Genomic DNA, 25061 nt, shown 5'->3' with positions numbered 1-25061 from the left:
TAACTAACTTGGCTCCTAAAAAGGAAATTCACCCATCAGACCAATTTAGCTACTGAATAATACTGGACAATTTAACACATAACTGCACATGCAGATAGAGTGACCAGGTTCTGCATTTTTCTTTAACAATTATAAAAAATACAACAGAAAGCCAAAATTGCCAGCTGGATGAAATAGCTCAGTTGGGAGAGCAGTAGACTGAAGATCTAAAGGTCCCTGGTTCAATCCCGGGTTTAGGCACATTTTGAACTTCTGCTTTGCATGCCACAAATGCTATTTGGAGTCAACTCATATTGACGTTGTTTATAATGATCAAAACCTTTTATCAAGCTGATCGATAAGACAACCATTTCAACATATTTTTTACATTCTGTCTTTCTGTCAAACTTGCTTCCACCTCTCTTGTATTCAACTTTACCTGCTTTATTTGCCAATTCTTCCTTTAATTGAAAGTAAAGCTTTGCCTGCATCAGCCTCGAGTTCCCCTTATACAAAACTGTTAGTAGTCAGATAACCTAGTTTGCCTACCCTCGCCATATAGGTCTGTGTGTCTGAGTATAAGTCCATTCATAGTTTACAAACATCTTCTAACTAACTTGGCTCCTAAAAAGGAAATTCACCCATCGGACCAATTTAGCTGCTGAATAATATTGGACAATTTAACACATAACTGCACATGCAGATAGAATGACCAGGGTCTGCATTTATCTTTAACAATTATCAAAAATAGAACAGAAAGCCAAAATGGCCAGCTGGATGAAATAGCTCAGTTGGGAGAGTGTTAGATTGAAAATCTAAAAGTCCCTTGTTCAATTCTGGGTTTCGGAAAAGTCTGAGAGGTTTCTTGCTTCTCACAAAATATTTCTTGGTATCAGCTCAAGTTTTTCTTTCTTTATTTATCAAAATATTTGATCAACTGATCGACAACATGATCAATTCAACATAGAATTGTCTTTCTGTCCTCCTTCTAAATTTGCTTCCACCTCTCTTGCATTCAGCTTCGACTACAAATGTTTCCTATTTCATGCTTTTTTGTAAAGTAAACTCTTGTCTGCATCAGCTTCCACTTCTCCTTGAACACAGATTTCAGTATTCAGATGACATAGCTTACCTACTCAGGCCAAATACCTCTGTGTAATATGGTGCTAGTCCATTCAGAGTAAAAAAAAAAGCTACCTAACCTGGATCCGAAAAATGCTATTTACCTATTGCACCCGTTAACTGATGAATGATACAGGACATCTTAAAACATAGCTCTAGCATGAGGTTGAGCATCTATTTTCTTGGGAAGTTTAAAAGAAAGGATGAAGACCCAAACTACCAGCAGGCCGAAATAGCTCAGTTGGGAGAGCGTTAGACTGAAGATCTAAAGGTCCCTGGTTCAATCCCGGGATTCGGCACAATTTCAACTTCTGCTTTTCATGTCACAAAAGCTGTTTGGAGTTAAATCAACGCTCTTCTTTATCAAAACCTTTTATCAATCTGATCAACAACACAATCAATTCAACATATTATTTACTTTCTGTCTTCCTTTCAAACTTGCTTCCACCTCTCTTGTATTCAACTATGCCTCATTTATTTGCAACTTCTTGCTTTATTTTAAAGTAAAGCTTTGCCTGCATCAGCCTCCAATTCCCCTTATACAAAACTGTCAGTAGTCAGATGACATAGCTTGTACACCCTGGCCATATAGGTCTGTGTTTCAGAGTATAAGTCAATTCAGAGTTTAGAAAAAAAAATTCTACCTACCTTGTCCCCTAAAAAGGATATTCACTCATCAGACCAAGTTACCTGCTGAATGATACTGGACACTTTAACACATAACTATAAACGAAAATAGAATGACCAGGTTCTGTATGTATCGTCTACAATTATTAATAATACATCAGGAGGCCACAGGGACTTGTTGGCTGAAATATCTCAGTTGGGAGATCGTTAGACTGAAGAGCTTAAGGTACCTGATTCAATCCTGACTTTCAGCACAGTGCGAGGGGATCCTACATTCTTGCAAAATATTTCTTGAAATCAGCTCTAGTTTTTTTTTCTTTATTTCTCAAAATATTTTATCAACTGATCAACAACATGATAACTTCAACAAAAAGTTGTCTTTCTGTCCTCCTTCTAAACTTGCTTCCACCTCTCTTGCCATCAACTTTGATGACGAATTTATCCCATTTTATACTTTTTTCAAAGTAAACTCTTGTCTGCATCAGCTTTCACTTCTCCTTGAACAAAGTTGTCAGTATTGAGATGACATAGCTTACCTACTCAGGCGACATACGTCTGTGTAATACAGTGCTGGTCTACTCAGAGTTTTAAAAGAAAAACAACCTAACATTTATCCCAAAAACGCTACTCACCCATTTCACCAGTTAGCTGCTGAACAATGCAGGACACATTAAAACACAGCTCTAACCTCAGATTGAAAATCCAGGTTCTGCATCTCTGTTCTGGGATTGTTCAAAAAAAGAGGCTGAATACTGTAGCTGCTGGCAGGCCGAAATAGCTCAGTTGGGAGAGTGTTAGACTGAAGATCTAAAGGTCCCTGGTTCGATCCCGGGTTTCAGCACATTTTGAACTTCTGCTTTGCATGCCACAAAGACTATTTTGAGTCAACTCATATTGACTTTGTTTATAATGATCAAAACCTTTTATCAAGATAATCGACAATACAATTAATTCAACATATTATTTACTTTCTGTCTTTCTTTCAAACTTGCTTCCACCTCTCTTGTATTCAACTTTGCCTCCTTTATTTCCCAATTCTTCCTTTAATTGAAAGTAAAGCTTTGCCTGCATCAGCCTCCAGTTCCCCTTATACAAAACTGTTAGTAGTCAGATGACCTAGCTTGCCGACCCTCGCCATATAGGTCTGTGTTTCTGAGTATAAGTCCATTCATAGTTTACAAACATCATCTAACTAACTTGGCTCCTAAAAAGGAAATTCACCCATCAGACCAATTTAGCTACTGAATAATACTGGACAATTTAACACATAACTGCACATGCAGATAGAGTGACCAGGTTCTGCATTTATCTTTAACAATTATAAAAAATACAACAGAGAGCCAAAATTGCCAGCTGGATGAAATAGCTCAGTTGGGAGAGCAGTAGGCTGAAGATCTAAAGGTCCCTGGTTCAATCCCGGGTTTAGGCACATTTTGAACTTCTGCTTTGCATGCCACAAATGCTATTTGGAGTCAACTCATATTGACGTTGTTTATAATGATCAAAACCTTTTATCAAGCTGATCGATAAGACAACCATTTCAACATATTTTTTACATTCTGTCTTTCTGTCAAACTTGCTTCCACCTCTCTTGTATTCAACTTTACCTGCTTTATTTGCCAATTCTTCCTTTAATTGAAAGTAAAGCTTTGCCTGCATCAGCCTCGAGTTCCCCTTATACAAAACTGTTAGTAGTCAGATGACCTAGTTTGCCTACCCTCGCCATATAGGTCTGTGTGTCTGAGTATAAGTCCATTCATAGTTTACAAACATCTTCTAACTAACTTGGCTCCTAAAAAGGATATTCACCCATCAGACCAATTTAGCTGCTGAATAATATTGGACAATTTAACACATAACTGCACATGCAGATAGAATGACCAGGGTCTGCATTTATCTTTAACAATTATCAAAAATACAACAGAAAGCCAAAATGGCCAGCTGGATGAAATAGCTCAGTTGGGAGAGTGTTAGATTGAAAATCTAAAAGTCCCTTGTTCAATGCTGGGTTTCGGAAAAGTCTGAGAGGTTTCTTGCTTCTCACAAAATATTTCTTGGTATCAGCTCAAGTTTTTCTTTCTTTATTTATCAAAATATTTGATCAACTGACCGACAACATGATCAATTCAACATAGAATTGTCTTTCTGTCCTCCTTCTAAATTTGCTTCCACCTCTCTTGCATTCAGCTTCGACTACAAATGTTTCCTATTTCATGCTTTTTTGTAAAGTAAACTCTTGTCTGCATCAGCTTCCACTTCTCCTTGAACACAGATTTCAGTATTCAGATGACATAGCTTACCTACTCAGGCCAAATACCTCTGTGTAATATGGTGCTAGTCCATTCAGAGTAAAAAACAAAAGCTACCTAACCTGGATCCGAAAAATGCTATTTACCTATTGCACCCGTTAACTGATGAATGATACAGGACATCTTAAAACATAGCTCTAGCATGAGGTTGAGCATCTATTTTCTTGGGAAGTTTAAAAGAAAGGATGAAGACCCAAACTACCAGCTGGCCGAAATAGCTCAGTTGGGAGAGTGTTAGACTGAAGATCTAAAGGTCCCTGGTTCAATCCTGGGTTTCGGCACAATTTCAACTTCTGCTTTTCAGTCACAAAAGCTGTTTGGAGTTAAATCAACGCTCTTCTTTATCAAAACCTTTTATCAATCTGATCAACAACACAATCAATTCAACATATTATTTACTTTCTGTCTTCTTTTCAAACTTGCTTCCACCTCTCTTGTATTCAACTATGCCTCATTTATTTGCAACTTCTTGCTTTATTTTAAAGTAAAGCTTTGCCTGCATCAGCCTCCAATTCCCCTTATACAAAACTGTCAGTAGTCAGATGACATAGCTTGTACACCCTGGCCATATAGGTCTGTGTTTCAGAGTATAAGTCAATTCAGAGTTTAGAAAAAAAAATTCTACCTACATTGTCCCCTAAAAAGGATATTCACTCATCAGACCAAGTTACCTGCTGAATGATACTGGACACTTTAACACATAACTATAAACGAAAATAGAATGACCAGGTTCTGTATGTATCGTCTACAATTATTAATAATACATCAGGAGGCCACAGGGACTTGTTGGCTGAAATATCTCAGTTGGGAGATCGTTAGACAGAAGAGCTTAAGGTACCTGATTCAATCCTGACTTTCAGCACAGTGCGAGGGGATCCTACATTCTTGCAAAATATTTCTTGAAATCAGCTCTAGTTTTTTTCTTTATTTCTCAAAATATTTTATCAACTGATCAACAACATGATAACTTCAACAAAAAGTTGTCTTTCTGTCCTCCTTCTAAACTTGCTTCCACCTCTCTTGCCATCAACTTTGATGACGAATTTATCCCATTTTATACTTTTTTCAAAGTAAACTCTTGTCTGCATCAGCTTTCACTTCTCCTTGAACAAAGTTGTCAGTATTGAGATGACATAGCTTACCTACTCAGGCGACATACGTCTGTGTAATACAGTGCTGGTCCACTTAGAGTTTTAAAAGAAAAACGACCTAACATTTATCCCAAAAACGCTACTCACCCTTTCACCAGTTAGCTGCTGAACAATGCAGGACACATTAAAACACAGCTCTAACCTCAGATTGAAAATCCAGGTTCTGCATCTCTGTTCTGGGATTGTTCAAAAAAAGAGGCTGAATACTATAGCTGCTGGCAGGCCGAAATAGCTCAGTTGGGAGAGCGTTAGACTGAAGATCTAAAGGTCCCTGGTTCGATCCCGGGTTTCGGCACATTTTGAACTTCTGCTTTGCATGCCACAAAGACTATTTTGAGTCAACTCATATTGACTTTGTTTATAATGATCAAAACGTTTTATCAAGATAATCGACAATACAATTAATTCAACATATTATTTACTTTCTGTCTTTCTTTCAAACTTGCTTCCACCTCTCTTGTATTCAACTTTGCCTCCCTTATTTCCCAATTCTTCCTTTAATTGAAAGTAAAGCTTTGCCTGCATCAGCCTCCAGTTCCCCTTATACAAAACTGTTAGTAGTCAGATGACCTAGCTTGCCGACCCTCGCCATATAGGTCTGTGTTTCTGAGTATAAGTCCATTCATAGTTTACAAACATCATCTAACTAACTTGGCTCCTAAAAAGGAAATTCACCCATCAGACCAATTTAGCTACTGAATAATACTGGACAATTTAACACATAACTGCACATGCAGATAGAGTGACCAGGTTCTGCATTTTTCTTTAACAATTATAAAAAATACAACAGAAAGCCAAAATTGCCAGCTGGATGAAATAGCTCAGTTGGGAGAGCAGTAGACTGAAGATCTAAAGGTCCCTGGTTCAATCCCGGGTTTAGGCACATTTTGAACTTCTGCTTTGCATGCCACAAATGCTATTTGGAGTCAACTCATATTGACGTTGTTTATAATGATCAAAACCTTTTATCAAGCTGATCGATAAGACAACCATTTCAACATATTTTTTACATTCTGTCTTTCTGTCAAACTTGCTTCCACCTCTCTTGTATTCAACTTTACCTGCTTTATTTGCCAATTCTTCCTTTAATTGAAAGTAAAGCTTTGCCTGCATCAGCCTCGAGTTCCCCTTATACAAAACTGTTAGTAGTCAGATAACCTAGTTTGCCTACCCTCGCCATATAGGTCTGTGTGTCTGAGTATAAGTCCATTCATAGTTTACAAACATCTTCTAACTAACTTGGCTCCTAAAAAGGAAATTCACCCATCAGACCAATTTAGCTGCTGAATAATATTGGACAATTTAACACATAACTGCACATGCAGATAGAATGACCAGGGTCTGCATTTATCTTTAACAATTATCAAAAATACAACAGAAAGCCAAAATGGCCAGCTGGATGAAATAGCTCAGTTGGGAGAGTGTTAGATTGAAAATCTAAAAGTCCCTTGTTCAATGCTGGGTTTCGGAAAAGTCTGAGAGGTTTCTTGCTTCTCACAAAATATTTCTTGGTATCAGCTCAAGTTTTTCTTTCTTTATTTATCAAAATATTTGATCAACTGATCGACAACATGATCAATTCAACATAGAATTGTCTTTCTGTCCTCCTTCTAAATTTGCTTCCACCTCTCTTGCATTCAGCTTCGACTACAAATGTTTCCTATTTCATGCTTTTTTGTAAAGTAAACTCTTGTCTGCATCAGCTTCCACTTCTCCTTGAACACAGATTTCAGTATTCAGATGACATAGCTTACCTACTCAGGCCAAATACCTCTGTGTAATATGGTGCTAGTCCATTCAGAGTAAAAAACAAAAGCTACCTAACCTGGATCCGAAAAATGCTATTTACCTATTGCACCCGTTAACTGATGAATGATACAGGACATCTTAAAACATAGCTCTAGCATGAGGTTGAGCATCTATTTTCTTGGGAAGTTTAAAAGAAAGGATGAAGACCCAAACTACCAGCAGGCCGAAATAGCTCAGTTGGGAGAGCGTTAGACTGAAGATCTAAAGGTCCCTGGTTCAATCCCGTGTTTCGGCACAATTTCAACTTCTGCTTTTCATGTCACAAAAGCTGTTTGGAGTTAAATCAACGCTCTTCTTTATCAAAACCTTTTATCAATCTGATCAACAACACAATCAATTCAACATATTATTTACTTTCTGTCTTCCTTTCAAACTTGCTTCCACCTCTCTTGTATTCAACTATGCCTCATTTATTTGCAACTTCTTGCTTTATTTTAAAGTAAAGCTTTGCCTGCATCAGCCTCCAATTCCCCTTATACAAAACTGTCAGTAGTCAGATGACATAGCTTGTACACCCTGGCCATATAGGTCTGTGTTTCAGAGTATAAGTCAATTCAGAGTTTAGAAAAAAAAATTCTACCTACCTTGTCCCCTAAAAAGGATATTCACTCATCAGACCAAGTTACCTGCTAAATGATACTGGACACTTTAACACATAACTATAAACGAAAATAGAATGACCAGGTTCTGTATGTATCGTCTACAATTATTAATAATACATCAGGAGGCCACAGGGACTTGTTGGCTGAAATATCTCAGTTGGGAGATCGTTAGACTGAAGAGCTTAAGGTACCTGATTCAATCCTGACTTTCAGCACAGTGCGAGGGGATCCTACATTCTTGCAAAATATTTCTTGAAATCAGCTCTAGTTTTTTTTTCTTTATTTCTCAAAATATTTTATCAACTGATCAACAACATGATAACTTCAACAAAAAGTTGTCTTTCTGTCCTCCTTCTAAACTTGCTTCCACCTCTCTTGCCATCAACTTTGATGACGAATTTATCCCATTTTATACTTTTTTCAAAGTAAACTCTTGTCTGCATAAGCTTTCACTTCTCCTTGAACAAAGTTGTCAGTATTGAGATGACATAGCTTACCTACTCAGGCGACATACGTCTGTGTAATACAGTGCTGGTCCACTCAGAGTTTTAAAAGAAAAACAACCTAACATTTATCCCAAAAACGCTACTCACCCATTTCACCAGTTAGCTGCTGAACAATGCAGGACACATTAAAACACAGCTCTAACCTCAGATTGAAAATCCAGGTTCTGCATCTCTGTTCTGGGATTGTTCAAAAAAAGAGGCTGAATACTATAGCTGCTGGCAGGCCGAAATAGCTCAGTTGGGAGAGCGTTAGACTGAAGATCCAAAGGTCCCTGGTTCGATCCCGTGTTTCGGCACATTTTGAACTTCTGCTTTGCATGCCACAAAGACTATTTTGAGTCAACTCATATTGACTTTGTTTATAATGATCAAAACCTTTTATCAAGATAATCGACAATACAATTAATTCAACATATTATTTACTTTCTGTCTTTCTTTCAAACTTGCTTCCACCTCTCTTGTATTCAACTTTGCCTCCCTTATTTCCCAATTCTTCCTTTAATTGAAAGTAAAGCTTTGCCTGCATCAGCCTCCAGTTCCCCTTATACAAAACTGTTAGTAGTCAGATGACCTAGCTTGCCGACCCTCGCCATATAGGTCTGTGTTTCTGAGTATAAGTCCATTCATAGTTTACAAACATCATCTAACTAACTTGGCTCCTAAAAAGGAAATTCACCCATCAGACCAATTTAGCTACTGAATAATACTGGACAATTTAACACATAACTGCACATGCAGATAGAGTGACCAGGTTCTGCATTTTTCTTTAACAATTATAAAAAATACAACAGAAAGCCAAAATTGCCAGCTGGATGAAATAGCTCAGTTGGGAGAGCAGTAGACTGAAGATCTAAAGGTCCCTGGTTCAATCCCGGGTTTAGGCACATTTTGAACTTCTGCTTTGCATGCCACAAATGCTATTTGGAGTCAACTCATATTGACGTTGTTTATAATGATCAAAACCTTTTATCAAGCTGATCGATAAGACAACCATTTCAACATATTTTTTACATTCTGTCTTTCTGTCAAACTTGCTTCCACCTCTCTTGTATTCAACTTTACCTGCTTTATTTGCCAATTCTTCCTTTAATTGAAAGTAAAGCTTTGCCTGCATCAGCCTCGAGTTCCCCTTATACAAAACTGTTAGTAGTCAGATGACCTAGTTTGCCTACCCTCGCCATATAGGTCTGTGTGTCTGAGTATAAGTCCATTCATAGTTTACAAACATCTTCTAACTAACTTGGCTCCTAAAAAGGAAATTCACCCATCAGACCAATTTAGCTGCTGAATAATATTGGACAATTTATCACATAACTGCACATGCAGATAGAATGACCAGGGTCTGCATTTATCTTTAACAATTATCAAAAATACAACAGAAAGCCAAAATGGCCAGCTGGATGAAATAGCTCAGTTGGGAGAGTGTTAGATTGAAAATCTAAAACTCCCTTGTTCAATGCTGGGTTTCGGAAAAGTCTGAGAGGTTTCTTGCTTCTCACAAAATATTTCTTGGTATCAGCTCAAGTTTTTCTTTCTTTATTTATCAAAATATTTGATCAACTGACCGACAACATGATCAATTCAACATAGAATTGTCTTTCTGTCCTCCTTCTAAATTTGCTTCCACCTCTCTTGCATTCAGCTTCGACTACAAATGTTTCCTATTTCATGCTTTTTTGTAAAGTAAACTCTTGTCTGCATCAGCTTCCACTTCTCCTTGAACACAGATTTCAGTATTCAGATGACATAGCTTACCTACTCAGGCCAAATACCTCTGTGTAATATGGTGCTAGTCCATTCAGAGTAAAAAACAAAAGTTACCTAACCTGGATCCGAAAAATGCTATTTACCTATTGCACCCGTTAACTGATGAATGATACAGGACATCTTAAAACATAGCTCTAGCATGAGGTTGAGCATCTATTTTCTTGGGAAGTTTAAAAGAAAGGATGAAGACCCAAACTACCAGCAGGCCGAAATAGCTCAGTTGGGAGAGTGTTAGACTGAAGATCTAAAGGTCCCTGGTTCTATCCTGGGTTTCGGCACAATTTCAACTTCTGCTTTTCAGTCACAAAAGCTGTTTGGAGTTAAATCAACGCTCTTCTTTATCAAAACCTTTTATCAATCTGATCAACAACACAATCAATTCAACATATTATTTACTTTCTGTCTTCTTTTCAAACTTGCTTCCACCTCTCTTGTATTCAACTATGCCTCATTTATTTGCAACTTCTTGCTTTATTTTAAAGTAAAGCTTTGCCTGCATCAGCCTCCAATTCCCCTTATACAAAACTGTCAGTAGTCAGATGACATAGCTTGTACACCCTGGCCATATAGGTCTGTGTTTCAGAGTATAAGTCAATTCAGAGTTTAGAAAAAAAAATTCTACCTACATTGTCCCCTAAAAAGGATATTCACTCATCAGACCAAGTTACCTGCTGAATGATACTGGACACTTTAACACATAACTATAAACGAAAATAGAATGACCAGGTTCTGTATGTATCGTCTACAATTATTAATAATACATCAGGAGGCCACAGGGACTTGTTGGCTGAAATATCTCAGTTGGGAGATCGTTAGACTGAAGAGCTTAAGGTACCTGATTCAATCCTGACTTTCAGCACAGTGCGAGGGGATCCTACATTCTTGCAAAATATTTCTTGAAATCAGCTCTAGTTTTTTTTTCTTTATTTCTCAAAATATTTTATCAACTGATCAACAACATGATAACTTCAACAAAAAGTTGTCTTTCTGTCCTCCTTCTAAACTTGCTTCCACCTCTCTTGCCATCAACTTTGATGACGAATTTATCCCATTTTATACTTTTTTCAAAGTAAACTCTTGTCTGCATAAGCTTTCACTTCTCCTTGAACAAAGTTGTCAGTATTGAGATGACATAGCTTACCTACTCAGGCGACATACGTCTGTGTAATACAGTGCTGGTCCACTCAGAGTTTTAAAAGAAAAACAACCTAACATTTATCCCAAAAACGCTACTCACCCATTTCACCAGTTAGCTGCTGAACAATGCAGGACACATTAAAACACAGCTCTAACCTCAGATTGAAAATCCAGGTTCTGCATCTCTGTTCTGGGATTGTTCAAAAAAAGAGGCTGAATACTATAGCTGCTGGCAGGCCGAAATAGCTCAGTTGGGAGAGCGTTAGACTGAAGATCCAAAGGTCCCTGGTTCGATCCCGTGTTTCGGCACATTTTGAACTTCTGCTTTGCATGCCACAAAGACTATTTTGAGTCAACTCATATTGACTTTGTTTATAATGATCAAAACCTTTTATCAAGATAATCGACAATACAATTAATTCAACATATTATTTACTTTCTGTCTTTCTTTCAAACTTGCTTCCACCTCTCTTGTATTCAACTTTGCCTCCCTTATTTCCCAATTCTTCCTTTAATTGAAAGTAAAGCTTTGCCTGCATCAGCCTCCAGTTCCCCTTATACAAAACTGTTAGTAGTCAGATGACCTAGCTTGCCGACCCTCGCCATATAGGTCTGTGTTTCTGAGTATAAGTCCATTCATAGTTTACAAACATCATCTAACTAACTTGGCTCCTAAAAAGGAAATTCACCCATCAGACCAATTTAGCTACTGAATAATACTGGACAATTTAACACATAACTGCACATGCAGATAGAGTGACCAGGTTCTGCATTTTTCTTTAACAATTATAAAAAATACAACAGAAAGCCAAAATTGCCAGCTGGATGAAATAGCTCAGTTGGGAGAGCAGTAGACTGAAGATCTAAAGGTCCCTGGTTCAATCCCGGGTTTAGGCACATTTTGAACTTCTGCTTTGCATGCCACAAATGCTATTTGGAGTCAACTCATATTGACGTTGTTTATAATGATCAAAACCTTTTATCAAGCTGATCGATAAGACAACCATTTCAACATATTTTTTACATTCTGTCTTTCTGTCAAACTTGCTTCCACCTCTCTTGTATTCAACTTTACCTGCTTTATTTGCCAATTCTTCCTTTAATTGAAAGTAAAGCTTTGCCTGCATCAGCCTCGAGTTCCCCTTATACAAAACTGTTAGTAGTCAGATGACCTAGTTTGCCTACCCTCGCCATATAGGTCTGTGTGTCTGAGTATAAGTCCATTCATAGTTTACAAACATCTTCTAACTAACTTGGCTCCTAAAAAGGAAATTCACCCATCAGACCAATTTAGCTGCTGAATAATATTGGACAATTTAACACATAACTGCACATGCAGATAGAATGACCAGGGTCTGCATTTATCTTTAACAATTATCAAAAATACAACAGAAAGCCAAAATGGCCAGCTGGATGAAATAGCTCAGTTGGGAGAGTGTTAGATTGAAAATCTAAAACTCCCTTGTTCAATGCTGGGTTTCGGAAAAGTCTGAGAGGTTTCTTGCTTCTCACAAAATATTTCTTGGTATCAGCTCAAGTTTTTCTTTCTTTATTTATCAAAATATTTGATCAACTGACCGACAACATGATCAATTCAACATAGAATTGTCTTTCTGTCCTCCTTCTAAATTTGCTTCCACCTCTCTTGCATTCAGCTTCGACTACAAATGTTTCCTATTTCATGCTTTTTTGTAAAGTAAACTCTTGTCTGCATCAGCTTCCACTTCTCCTTGAACACAGATTTCAGTATTCAGATGACATAGCTTACCTACTCAGGCCAAATACCTCTGTGTAATATGGTGCTAGTCCATTCAGAGTAAAAAACAAAAGTTACCTAACCTGGATCCGAAAAATGCTATTTACCTATTGCACCCGTTAACTGATGAATGATACAGGACATCTTAAAACATAGCTCTAGCATGAGGTTGAGCATCTATTTTCTTGGGAAGTTTAAAAGAAAGGATGAAGACCCAAACTACCAGCAGGCCGAAATAGCTCAGTTGGGAGAGTGTTAGACTGAAGATCTAAAGGTCCCTGGTTCTATCCTGGGTTTCGGCACAATTTCAACTTCTGCTTTTCAGTCACAAAAGCTGTTTGGAGTTAAATCAACGCTCTTCTTTATCAAAACCTTTTATCAATCTGATCAACAACACAATCAATTCAACATATTATTTACTTTCTGTCTTCTTTTCAAACTTGCTTCCACCTCTCTTGTATTCAACTATGCCTCATTTATTTGCAACTTCTTGCTTTATTTTAAAGTAAAGCTTTGCCTGCATCAGCCTCCAATTCCCCTTATACAAAACTGTCAGTAGTCAGATGACATAGCTTGTACACCCTGGCCATATAGGTCTGTGTTTCAGAGTATAAGTCAATTCAGAGTTTAGAAAAAAAAATTCTACCTACATTGTCCCCTAAAAAGGATATTCACTCATCAGACCAAGTTACCTGCTGAATGATACTGGACACTTTAACACATAACTATAAACGAAAATAGAATGACCAGGTTCTGTATGTATCGTCTACAATTATTAATAATACATCAGGAGGCCACAGGGACTTGTTGGCTGAAATATCTCAGTTGGGAGATCGTTAGACTGAAGAGCTTAAGGTACCTGATTCAATCCTGACTTTCAGCACAGTGCGAGGGGATCCTACATTCTTGCAAAATATTTCTTGAAATCAGCTCTAGTTTTTTTTTCTTTATTTCTCAAAATATTTTATCAACTGATCAACAACATGATAACTTCAACAAAAAGTTGTCTTTCTGTCCTCCTTCTAAACTTGCTTCCACCTCTCTTGCCATCAACTTTGATGACGAATTTATCCCATTTTATACTTTTTTCAAAGTAAACTCTTGTCTGCATAAGCTTTCACTTCTCCTTGAACAAAGTTGTCAGTATTGAGATGACATAGCTTACCTACTCAGGCGACATACGTCTGTGTAATACAGTGCTGGTCCACTCAGAGTTTTAAAAGAAAAACAACCTAACATTTATCCCAAAAACGCTACTCACCCATTTCACCAGTTAGCTGCTGAACAATGCAGGACACATTAAAACACAGCTCTAACCTCAGATTGAAAATCCAGGTTCTGCATCTCTGTTCTGGGATTGTTCAAAAAAAGAGGCTGAATACTATAGCTGCTGGCAGGCCGAAATAGCTCAGTTGGGAGAGCGTTAGACTGAAGATCCAAAGGTCCCTGGTTCGATCCCGTGTTTCGGCACATTTTGAACTTCTGCTTTGCATGCCACAAAGACTATTTTGAGTCAACTCATATTGACTTTGTTTATAATGATCAAAACCTTTTATCAAGATAATCGACAATACAATTAATTCAACATATTATTTACTTTCTGTCTTTCTTTCAAACTTGCTTCCACCTCTCTTGTATTCAACTTTGCCTCCCTTATTTCCCAATTCTTCCTTTAATTGAAAGTAAAGCTTTGCCTGCATCAGCCTCCAGTTCCCCTTATACAAAACTGTTAGTAGTCAGATGACCTAGCTTGCCGACCCTCGCCATATAGGTCTGTGTTTCTGAGTATAAGTCCATTCATAGTTTACAAACATCATCTAACTAACTTGGCTCCTAAAAAGGAAATTCACCCATCAGACCAATTTAGCTACTGAATAATACTGGACAATTTAACACATAACTGCACATGCAGATAGAGTGACCAGGTTCTGCATTTTTCTTTAACAATTATAAAAAATACAACAGAAAGCCAAAATTGCCAGCTGGATGAAATAGCTCAGTTGGGAGAGCAGTAGACTGAAGATCTAAAGGTCCCTGGTTCAATCCCGGGTTTAGGCACATTTTGAACTTCTGCTTTGCATGCCACAAATGCTATTTGGAGTCAACTCATATTGACGTTGTTTATAATGATCAAAACCTTTTATCAAGCTGATCGATAAGACAACCATTTCAACATATTTTTTACATTCTGTCTTTCTGTCAAACTTGCTTCCACCTCTCTTGTATTCAACTTTACCTGCTTTATTTGCCAATTCTTCCTTTAATTGAAAGTAAAGCTTTGCCTGCATCAGCCTCGAGTTCCCCTTATACAAAACTGTTAGTAGTCAGATGACCTAGTTTGCCTACCCTCGCCATATAGGTCTGTGTGTCTGAGTATAAGTCCATTCATAGTTTACAAACATCTTCTAACTAACTTGGCTCCTAAAAAGGAAATTCACCCATCAGACCAATTTAGCTGCTGAATAATATTGGACAATTTAACACATAACTGCACATGCAGATAGAATGACCAGGGTCTGCATTTATCTTTAACAATTATCAAAAATACAACAGAAAGCCAAAATGGCCAGCTGGATGAAATAGCTCAGTTGGGAGAGTGTTAGATTGAAAATCTAAAACTCCCTTGTTCAATACTGGGTTTCGGAAAAGTCTGAGAGGTTTCTTGCTTCTCACAAAATATTTCTTGGTATCAGCTCAAGTTTTTCTTTCTTTATTTATCAAAATATTTGATCAACTGACCGACAACATGATCAATTCAACATAGAATTGTCTTTCTGTCCTCCTTCTAAATTTGCTTCCACCTCTCTTGCATTCAGCTTCGACTACAAATGTTTCCTATTTCATGCTTTTTTGTAAAGTAAACTCTTGTCTGCATCAGCTTCCACTTCTCCTTGAACACAGATTTCAGTATTCAGATGACATAGCTTACCTACTCAGGCCAAATACCTCTGTGTAATATGGTGCTAGTCCATTCAGAGTAAAAAACAAAAGTTACCTAACCTGGATCCGAAAAATGCTATTTACCTATTGCACCCGTTAACTGATGAATGATACAGGACATCTTAAAACATAGCTCTAGCATGAGGTTGAGCATCTATTTTCTTGGGAAGTTTAAAAGAAAGGATGAAGACCCAAACTACCAGCAGGCCGAAATAGCTCAGTTGGGAGAGTGTTAGACTGAAGATCTAAAGGTCCCTGGTTCTATCCTGGGTTTCGGCACAATTTCAACTTCTGCTTTTCAGTCACAAAAGCTGTTTGGAGTTAAATCAACGCTCTTCTTTATCAAAACCTTTTATCAATCTGATCAACAACACAATCAATTCAACATATTATTTACTTTCTGTCTTCTTTTCAAACTTGCTTCCACCTCTCTTGTATTCAACTATGCCTCATTTATTTGCAACTTCTTGCTTTATTTTAAAGTAAAGCTTTGCCTGCATCAGCCTCCAATTCCCCTTATACAAAACTGTCAGTAGTCAGATGACATAGCTTGTACACCCTGGCCATATAGGTCTGTGTTTCAGAGTATAAGTCAATTCAGAGTTTAGAAAAAAAAATTCTACCTACATTGTCCCCTAAAAAGGATATTCACTCATCAGACCAAGTTACCTGCTGAATGATACTGGACACTTTAACACATAACTATAAACGAAAATAGAATGACCAGGTTCTGTATGTATCGTCTACAATTATTAATAATACATCAGGAGGCCACAGGGACTTGTTGGCTGAAATATCTCAGTTGGGAGATCGTTAGACTGAAGAGCTTAAGGTACCTGATTCAATCCTGACTTTCAGCACAGTGCGAGGGGATCCTACATTCTTGCAAAATATTTCTTGAAATCAGCTCTAGTTTTTTTCTTTATTTCTCAAAATATTTTATCAACTGATCAACAACATGATAACTTCAACAAAAAGTTGTCTTTCTGTCCTCCTTCTAAACTTGCTTCCACCTCTCTTGCCATCAGCTTTGATGACGAATTTATCCCATTTTATACTTTTTTCAAAGTAAACTCTTGTCTGCATCAGCTTTCACTTCTCCTTGAACAAAGTTGTCAGTATTGAGATGACATAGCTTACCTACTCAGGCGACATACGTCTGTGTAATACAGTGCTGGTCCACTGAGAGTTTTAAAAGAAAAACGACCTAACATTTATCCCAAAAACGCTACTCACCCATTTCACCAGTTAGCTGCTGAACAATGCAGGACACATTAAAACACAGCTCTAACCTCAGATTGAAAATCCAGGTTCTGTATCTCTGTTCTGGGATTGTTCAAAAAAAGAGGCTGAATACTATAGCTGCTGGCAGGCCGAAATAGCTCAGTTGGGAGAGCGTTAGACTGAAGATCCAAAGGTCCCTGGTTCGATCCCGTGTTTCGGCACATTTTGAACTTCTGCTTTGCATGCCACAAAGACTATTTGGAGTCAACTCATATTGACTTTGTTTATAATGATCAAAACCTTTTATCAAGATAATCGACAATACAATTAATTCAACATATTATTTACTTTCTGTCTTTCTTTCAAACTTGCTTCCACCTCTCTTGTATTCAACTTTGCCTCCCTTATTTCCCAATTCTTCCTTTAATTGAAAGTAAAGCTTTGCCTGCATCAGCCTCCAGTTCCCCTTATACAAAACTGTTAGTAGTCAGATGACCTAGCTTGCCGACCCTCGCCATATAGGTCTGTGTTTCTGAGTATAAGTCCATTCATAGTTTACAAACATCATCTAACTAACTTGGCTCCTAAAAAGGAAATTCACCCATCAGACCAATTTAGCTACTGAATAATACTGGACAATTTAACACATAACTGCACATGCAGATAGAGTGACCAGGTTCTGCATTTTTCTTTAACAATTATAAAAAATACAACAGAAAGCCAAAATTGCCAGCTGGATGAAATAGCTCAGTTGGGAGAGCAGTAGACTGAAGATCTAAAGGTCCCTGGTTCAATCCCGGGTTTAGGCACATTTTGAACTTCTGCTTTGCATGCCACAAATGCTATTTGGAGTCAACTCATATTGACGTTGTTTATAATGATCAAAACCTTTTATCAAGCTGATCGATAAGACAACCATTTCAACATATTTTTTACATTCTGTCTTTCTGTCAAACTTGCTTCCACCTCTCTTGTATTCAACTTTACCTGCTTTATTTGCCAATTCTTCCTTTAATTGAAAGTAAAGCTTTGCCTGCATCAGCCTCGAGTTCCCCTTATACAAAACTGTTAGTAGTCAGATAACCTAGTTTGCCTACCCTCGCCATATAGGTCTGTGTGTCTGAGTATAAGTCCATTCATAGTTTACAAACATCTTCTAACTAACTTGGCTCCTAAAAAGGAAATTCACCCATCAGACCAATTTAGCTGCTGAATAATATTGGACAATTTAACACATAACTGCACATGCAGATAGAATGACCAGGGTCTGCATTTATCTTTAACAATTATCAAAAATACAACAGAAAGCCAAAATGGCCAGCTGGATGAAATAGCTCAGTTGGGAGAGTGTTAGATTGAAAATCTAAAAGTCCCTTGTTCAATGCTGGGTTTCGGAAAAGTCTGAGAGGTTTCTTGCTTCTCACAAAATATTTCTTGGTATCAGCTCAAGTTTTTCTTTCTTTATTTATCAAAATATTTGATCAACTGATCGACAACATGATCAATTCAACATAGAATTGTCTTTCTGTCCTCCTTCTAAATTTGCTTCCACCTCTCTTGCATTCAGCTTCGACTACAAATGTTTCCTATTTCATGCTTTTTTGTAAAGTAAACTCTTGTCTGCATCAGCTTCCACTTCTCCTTGAACACAGATTTCAGTATTCAGATGACATAGCTTACCTACTCAGGCCAAATACCTCTGTGTAATATGGTGCTAGTCAATTCAGAGTAAAAAACAAAAGCTACCTAACCTGGATCCGAAAAATGCTATTTACCTATTGCACCCGTTAACTGATGAATGATACAGGACATCTTAAAACATAGCTCTAGCATGAGGTTGAGCATCTATTTTCTTGGGAAGTTTAAAAGAAAGGATGAAGACCCAAACTACCAGCAGGCCGAAATAACTCAGTTGGGAGAGGGTTAGACTGAAGATCTAAAGGTCCCTGGTTCAATCCCGTGTTTCGGCACAATTTCAACTTCTGCTTTTCATGTCACAAAAGCTGTTTGGAGTTAAATCAACGCTCTTCTTTATCAAAACCTTTTATCAATCTGATCAACAACACAATCAATTCAACATATTATTTACTTTCTGTCTTCCTTTCAAACTTGCTTCCACCTCTCTTGTATTCAACTATGCCTCATTTATTTGCAACTTCTTGCTTTATTTTAAAGTAAAGCTTTGCCTGCATCAGCCTCCAATTCCCCTTATACAAAACTGTCAGTAGTCAGATGACATAGCTTGTACACCCTGGCCATATAGGTCTGTGTTTCAGAGTATAAGTCAATTCAGAGTTTAGAAAAAAAAATTCTACCTACCTTGTCCCCTAAAAAGGATATTCACTCATCAGACCAAGTTACCTGCTGAATGATACTGGACACTTTAACACATAACTATAAACGAAAATAGAATGACCTGGTTCTGTATGTATCGTCTACAATTATTAATAATACATCAGGAGGCCACAGGGACTTGTTGGCTGAAATATCTCAGTTGGGAGATCGTTAGACTGAAGAGCTTAAGGTACCTGATTCAATCCTGACTTTCAGCACAGTGCGAGGGGATCCTACATTCTTGCAAAATATTTCTTGAAATCAGCTCTAGTTTTTTTTTCTTTATTTCTCAAAATATTTTATCAACTGATCAACAACATGATAACTTCAACAAAAAGTTGTCTTTCTGTCCTCCTTCTAAACTTGCTTCCACCTCTCTTGCCATCAACTTTGATGACGAATTTATCCCATTTTATACTTTTTTCAAAGTAAACTCTTGTCTGCATCAGCTTTCACTTCTCCTTGAACAAAGTTGTCAGTATTGAGATGACATAGCTTACCTACTCAGGCGACATACGTCTGTGTAATACAGTGCTGGTCCAGTCAGAGTTTTAAAAGAAAAACAACCTAACATTTATCCCAAAAACGCTACTCACCCATTTCACCAGTTAGCTGCTGAACAATGCAGGACACATTAAAACACAGCTCTAACCTCAGATTGAAAATCCAGGTTCTGCATCTCTGTTCTGGGATTGTTCAAAAAAAGAGGCTGAATACTATAGCTGCTGGCAGGCCGAAATAGCTCAGTTGGGAGAGTGTTAGACTGAAGATCTAAAGGTCCCTGGGTCGATCCCGGGTTTCGGCACATTTTGAACTTCTGCTTTGCATGCCACAAAGACTATTTTGAGTCAACTCATATTGACTTTGTTTATAATGATCAAAACCTTTTATCAAGATAATCGACAATACAATTAATTCAACATATTATTTACTTTCTGTCTTTCTTTCAAACTTGCTTCCACCTCTCTTGTATTCAACTTTGCCTCCTTTATTTCCCAATTCTTCCTTTAATTGAAAGTAAAGCTTTGCCTGCATCAGCCTCCAGTTCCCCTTATACAAAACTGTTAGTAGTCAGATGACCTAGCTTGCCGACCCTCGCCATATAGGTCTGTGTTTCTGAGTATAAGTCCATTCATAGTTTACAAACATCATCTAACTAACTTGGCTCCTAAAAAGGAAATTCACCCATCAGACCAATTTAGCTACTGAATAATACTGGACAATTTAACACATAACTGCACATGCAGATAGAGTGACCAGGTTCTGCATTTATCTTTAACAATTATAAAAAATACAACAGAAAGCCAAAATTGCCAGCTGGATGAAATAGCTCAGTTGGGAGAGCAGTAGACTGAAGATCTAAAGGTCCCTGGTTCAATCCCGGGTTTAGGCACATTTTGAACTTCTGCTTTGCATGCCACAAATGCTATTTGGAGTCAACTCATATTGACGTTGTTTATAATGATCAAAACCTTTTATCAAGCTGATCGATAAGACAACCATTTCAACATATTTTTTACATTCTGTCTTTCTGTCAAACTTGCTTCCACCTCTCTTGTATTCAACTTTACCTGCTTTATTTGCCAATTCTTCCTTTAATTGAAAGTAAAGCTTTGCCTGCATCAGCCTCGAGTTCCCCTTATACAAAACTGTTAGTAGTCAGATGACCTAGTTTGCCTACCCTCGCCATATAGGTCTGTGTGTCTGAGTATAAGTCCATTCATAGTTTACAAACATCTTCTAACTAACTTGGCTCCTAAAAAGGAAATTCACCCATCAGACCAATTTAGCTGCTGAATAATATTGGACAATTTAACACATAACTGCACATGCAGATAGAATGACCAGGGTCTGCATTTATCTTTAACAATTATCAAAAATACAACAGAAAGCCAAAATGGCCAGCTGGATGAAATAGCTCAGTTGGGAGAGTGTTAGATTGAAAATCTAAAAGTCCTTTGTTCAATGCTGGGTTTCGGAAAAGTCTGAGAGGTTTCTTGCTTCTCACAAAATATTTCTTGGTATCAGCTCAAGTTTTTCTTTCTTTATTTATCAAAATATTTGATCAACTGACCGACAACATGATCAATTCAACATAGAATTGTCTTTCTGTCCTCCTTCTAAATTTGCTTCCACCTCTCTTGCATTCAGCTTCGACTACAAATGTTTCCTATTTCATGCTTTTTTGTAAAGTAAACTCTTGTCTGCATCAGCTTCCACTTCTCCTTGAACACAGATTTCAGTATTCAGATGACATAGCTTACCTACTCAGGCCAAATACCTCTGTGTAATATGGTGCTAGTCCATTCAGAGTAAAAAAAAAAGCTACCTAACCTGGATCCGAAAAATGCTATTTACCTATTGCACCCGTTAACTGATGAATGATACAGGACATCTTAAAACATAGCTCTAGCATGAGGTTGAGCATCTATTTTCTTGGGAAGTTTAAAAGAAAGGATGAAGACCCAAACTACCAGCAGGCCGAAATAGCTCAGTTGGGAGAGTGTTAAACTGAAGATCTAAAGGTCCCTGAATCAATCCTGGCTTTCGGCACAATTTCAACTTCTGCTTTTCAGTCACAAAAGCTGTTTGGAGTTAAATCAACGCTCTTCTTTATCAAAACCTTTTATCAATCTGATCAACAACACAATCAATTCAACATATTATTTACTTTCTGTCTTCTTTTCAAACTTGCTTCCACCTCTCTTGTATTCAACTATGCCTCATTTATTTGCAACTTCTTGCTTTATTTTAAAGTAAAGCTTTGCCTGCATCAGCCTCCAATTCCCCTTATACAAAACTGTCAGTAGTCAGATGACATAGCTTGTACACCCTGGCCATATAGGTCTGTGTTTCAGAGTATAAGTCAATTCAGAGTTTAGAAAAAAAAATTCTACCTACATTGTCCCCTAAAAAGGATATTCACTCATCAGACCAAGTTACCTGCTGAATGATACTGGACACTTTAACACATAACTATAAACGAAAATAGAATGACCAGGTTCTGTATGTATCGTCTACAATTATTAATAATACATCAGGAGGCCACAGGGACTTGTTGGCTGAAATATCTCAGTTGGGAGATCGTTAGACTGAAGAGCTTAAGGTACCTGATTCAATCCTGACTTTCAGCACAGTGCGAGGGGATCCTACATTCTTGCAAAATATTTCTTGAAATCAGCTCTAGTTTTTTTCTTTATTTCTCAAAATATTTTATCAACTGATCAACAACATGATAACTTCAACAAAAAGTTGTCTTTCTGTCCTCCTTCTAAACTTGCTTCCACCTCTCTTGCCATCAGCTTTGATGACGAATTTATCCCATTTTATACTTTTTTCAAAGTAAACTCTTGTCTGCATCAGCTTTCACTTCTCCTTGAACAAAGTTGTCAGTATTGAGATGACATAGCTTACCTACTCAGGCGACATACGTCTGTGTAATACAGTGCTGGTCCACTGAGAGTTTTAAAAGAAAAACGACCTAACATTTATCCCAAAAACGCTACTCACCCATTTCACCAGTTAGCTGCTGAACAATGCAGGACACATTAAAACACAGCTCTAACCTCAGATTGAAAATCCAGGTTCTGCATCTCTGTTCTGGGATTGTTCAAAAAAAGAGGCTGAATACTATAGCTGCTGGCAGGCCGAAATAGCTCAGTTGGGAGAGCGTTAGACTGAAGATCCAAAGGTCCCTGGTTCGATCCCGTGTTTCGGCACATTTTGAACTTCTGCTTTGCATGCCACAAAGACTATTTTGAGTCAACTCATATTGACTTTGTTTATAATGATCAAAACCTTTTATCAAGATAATCGACAATACAATTAATTCAACATATTATTTACTTTCTGTCTTTCTTTCAAACTTGCTTCCACCTCTCTTGTATTCAACTTTGCCTCCCTTATTTCCCAATTCTTCCTTTAATTGAAAGTAAAGCTTTGCGTGCATCAGCCTCCAGTTCCCCTTATACAAAACTGTTAGTAGTCAGATGACCTAGCTTGCCGACCCTCGCCATATAGGTCTGTGTTTCTGAGTATAAGTCCATTCATAGTTTACAAACATCATCTAACTAACTTGGCTCCTAAAAAGGAAATTCACCCATCAGACCAATTTAGCTACTGAATAATACTGGACAATTTAACACATAACTGCACATGCAGATAGAGTGACCAGGTTCTGCATTTATCTTTAACAATTATAAAAAATACAACAGAAAGCCAAAATTGCCAGCTGGATGAAATAGCTCAGTTGGGAGAGCAGTAGACTGAAGATCTAAAGGTCCCTGGTTCAATCCCGGGTTTAGGCACATTTTGAACTTCTGCTTTGCATGCCACAAATGCTATTTGGAGTCAACTCATATTGACGTTGTTTATAATGATCAAAACCTTTTATGAAGCTGATCGATAAGACAACCATTTCAACATATTTTTTACATTCTGTCTTTCTGTCAAACTTGCTTCCACCTCTCTTGTATTCAACTTTACCTGCTTTATTTGCCAATTCTTCCTTTAATTGAAAGTAAAGCTTTGCCTGCATCAGCCTCGAGTTCCCCTTATACAAAACTGTTAGTAGTCAGATTACCTAGTTTGCCTACCCTCGCCATATAGGTCTGTGTGTCTGAGTATAAGTCCATTCATAGTTTACAAACATCTTCTAACTAACTTGGCTCCTAAAAAGGAAATTCACCCATCAGACCAATTTAGCTGCTGAATAATATTGGACAATTTAACACATAACTGCACATGCAGATAGAATGACCAGGGTCTGCATTTATCTTTAACAATTATCAAAAATACAACAGAAAGCCAAAATGGCCAGCTGGATGAAATAGCTCAGTTGGGAGAGTGTTAGATTGAAAATCTAAAAGTCCCTTGTTCAATGCTGGGTTTCGGAAAAGTCTGAGAGGTTTCTTGCTTCTCACAAAATATTTCTTGGTATCAGCTCAAGTTTTTCTTTCTTTATTTATCAAAATATTTGATCAACTGACCGACAACATGATCAATTCAACATAGAATTGTCTTTCTGTCCTCCTTCTAAATTTGCTTCCACCTCTCTTGCATTCAGCTTCGACTACAAATGTTTCCTATTTCATGCTTTTTTGTAAAGTAAACTCTTGTCTGCATCAGCTTCCACTTCTCCTTGAACACAGATTTCAGTATTCAGATGACATAGCTTACCTACTCAGGCCAAATACCTCTGTGTAATATGGTGCTAGTCCATTCAGAGTAAAAAAAAAAGCTACCTAACCTGGATCCGAAAAATGCTATTTACCTATTGCACCCGTTAACTGATGAATGATACAGGACATCTTAAAACATAGCTCTAGCATGAGGTTGAGCATCTATTTTCTTGGGAAGTTTAAAAGAAAGGATGAAGACCCAAGCTACCAGCAGGCCGAAATAGCTCAGTTGGGAGAGTGTTAGACTGAAGATCTAAAGGTCCCTGGTTCAATCCCGGATTTCGGCACAATTTCAACTTCTGCTTTTCAGTCACAAAAGCTGTTTGGAGTTAAATCAACGCTCTTCTTTATCAAAACCTTTTATCAATCTGATCAACAACACAATCAATTCAACATATTATTTACTTTCTGTCTTCTTTTCAAACTTGCTTCCACCTCTCTTGTATTCAACTATGCCTCATTTATTTGAAACTTCTTGCTTTATTTTAAAGTAAAGCTTTGCCTGCATCAGCCTCCAATTCCCCTTATACAAAACTGTCAGTAGTCAGATGACATAGCTTGTACACCCTGGCCATATAGGTCTGTGTTTCAGAGTATAAGTCAATTCAGAGTTTAGAA

The 25061-nt window shown here is 37.5% G+C and overlaps 1 non-coding gene across 1 annotated transcript; it reads left to right on the top strand.

Annotated features, from left to right (window-relative positions):
- The first annotated feature begins 5410 nt into the window (after positions 1-5410).
- TRNAF-GAA (transfer RNA phenylalanine (anticodon GAA)) lies at positions 5411-5483 on the top strand. The gene has a single exon. It is a non-coding gene; the product is annotated as a tRNA-Phe (tRNA).
- Positions 5484-25061: the final 19578 nt, after the last annotated feature.

Source organism: Triturus cristatus, chromosome 8, assembly GCF_964204655.1.
Source record: "Triturus cristatus chromosome 8, aTriCri1.1, whole genome shotgun sequence".
Taxonomy (NCBI): domain Eukaryota; kingdom Metazoa; phylum Chordata; class Amphibia; order Caudata; family Salamandridae; genus Triturus; species Triturus cristatus.
The sequence above is the reverse complement of the archived record's forward strand: the minus strand, read 5'-3'. Positions and strand labels throughout refer to the sequence as shown.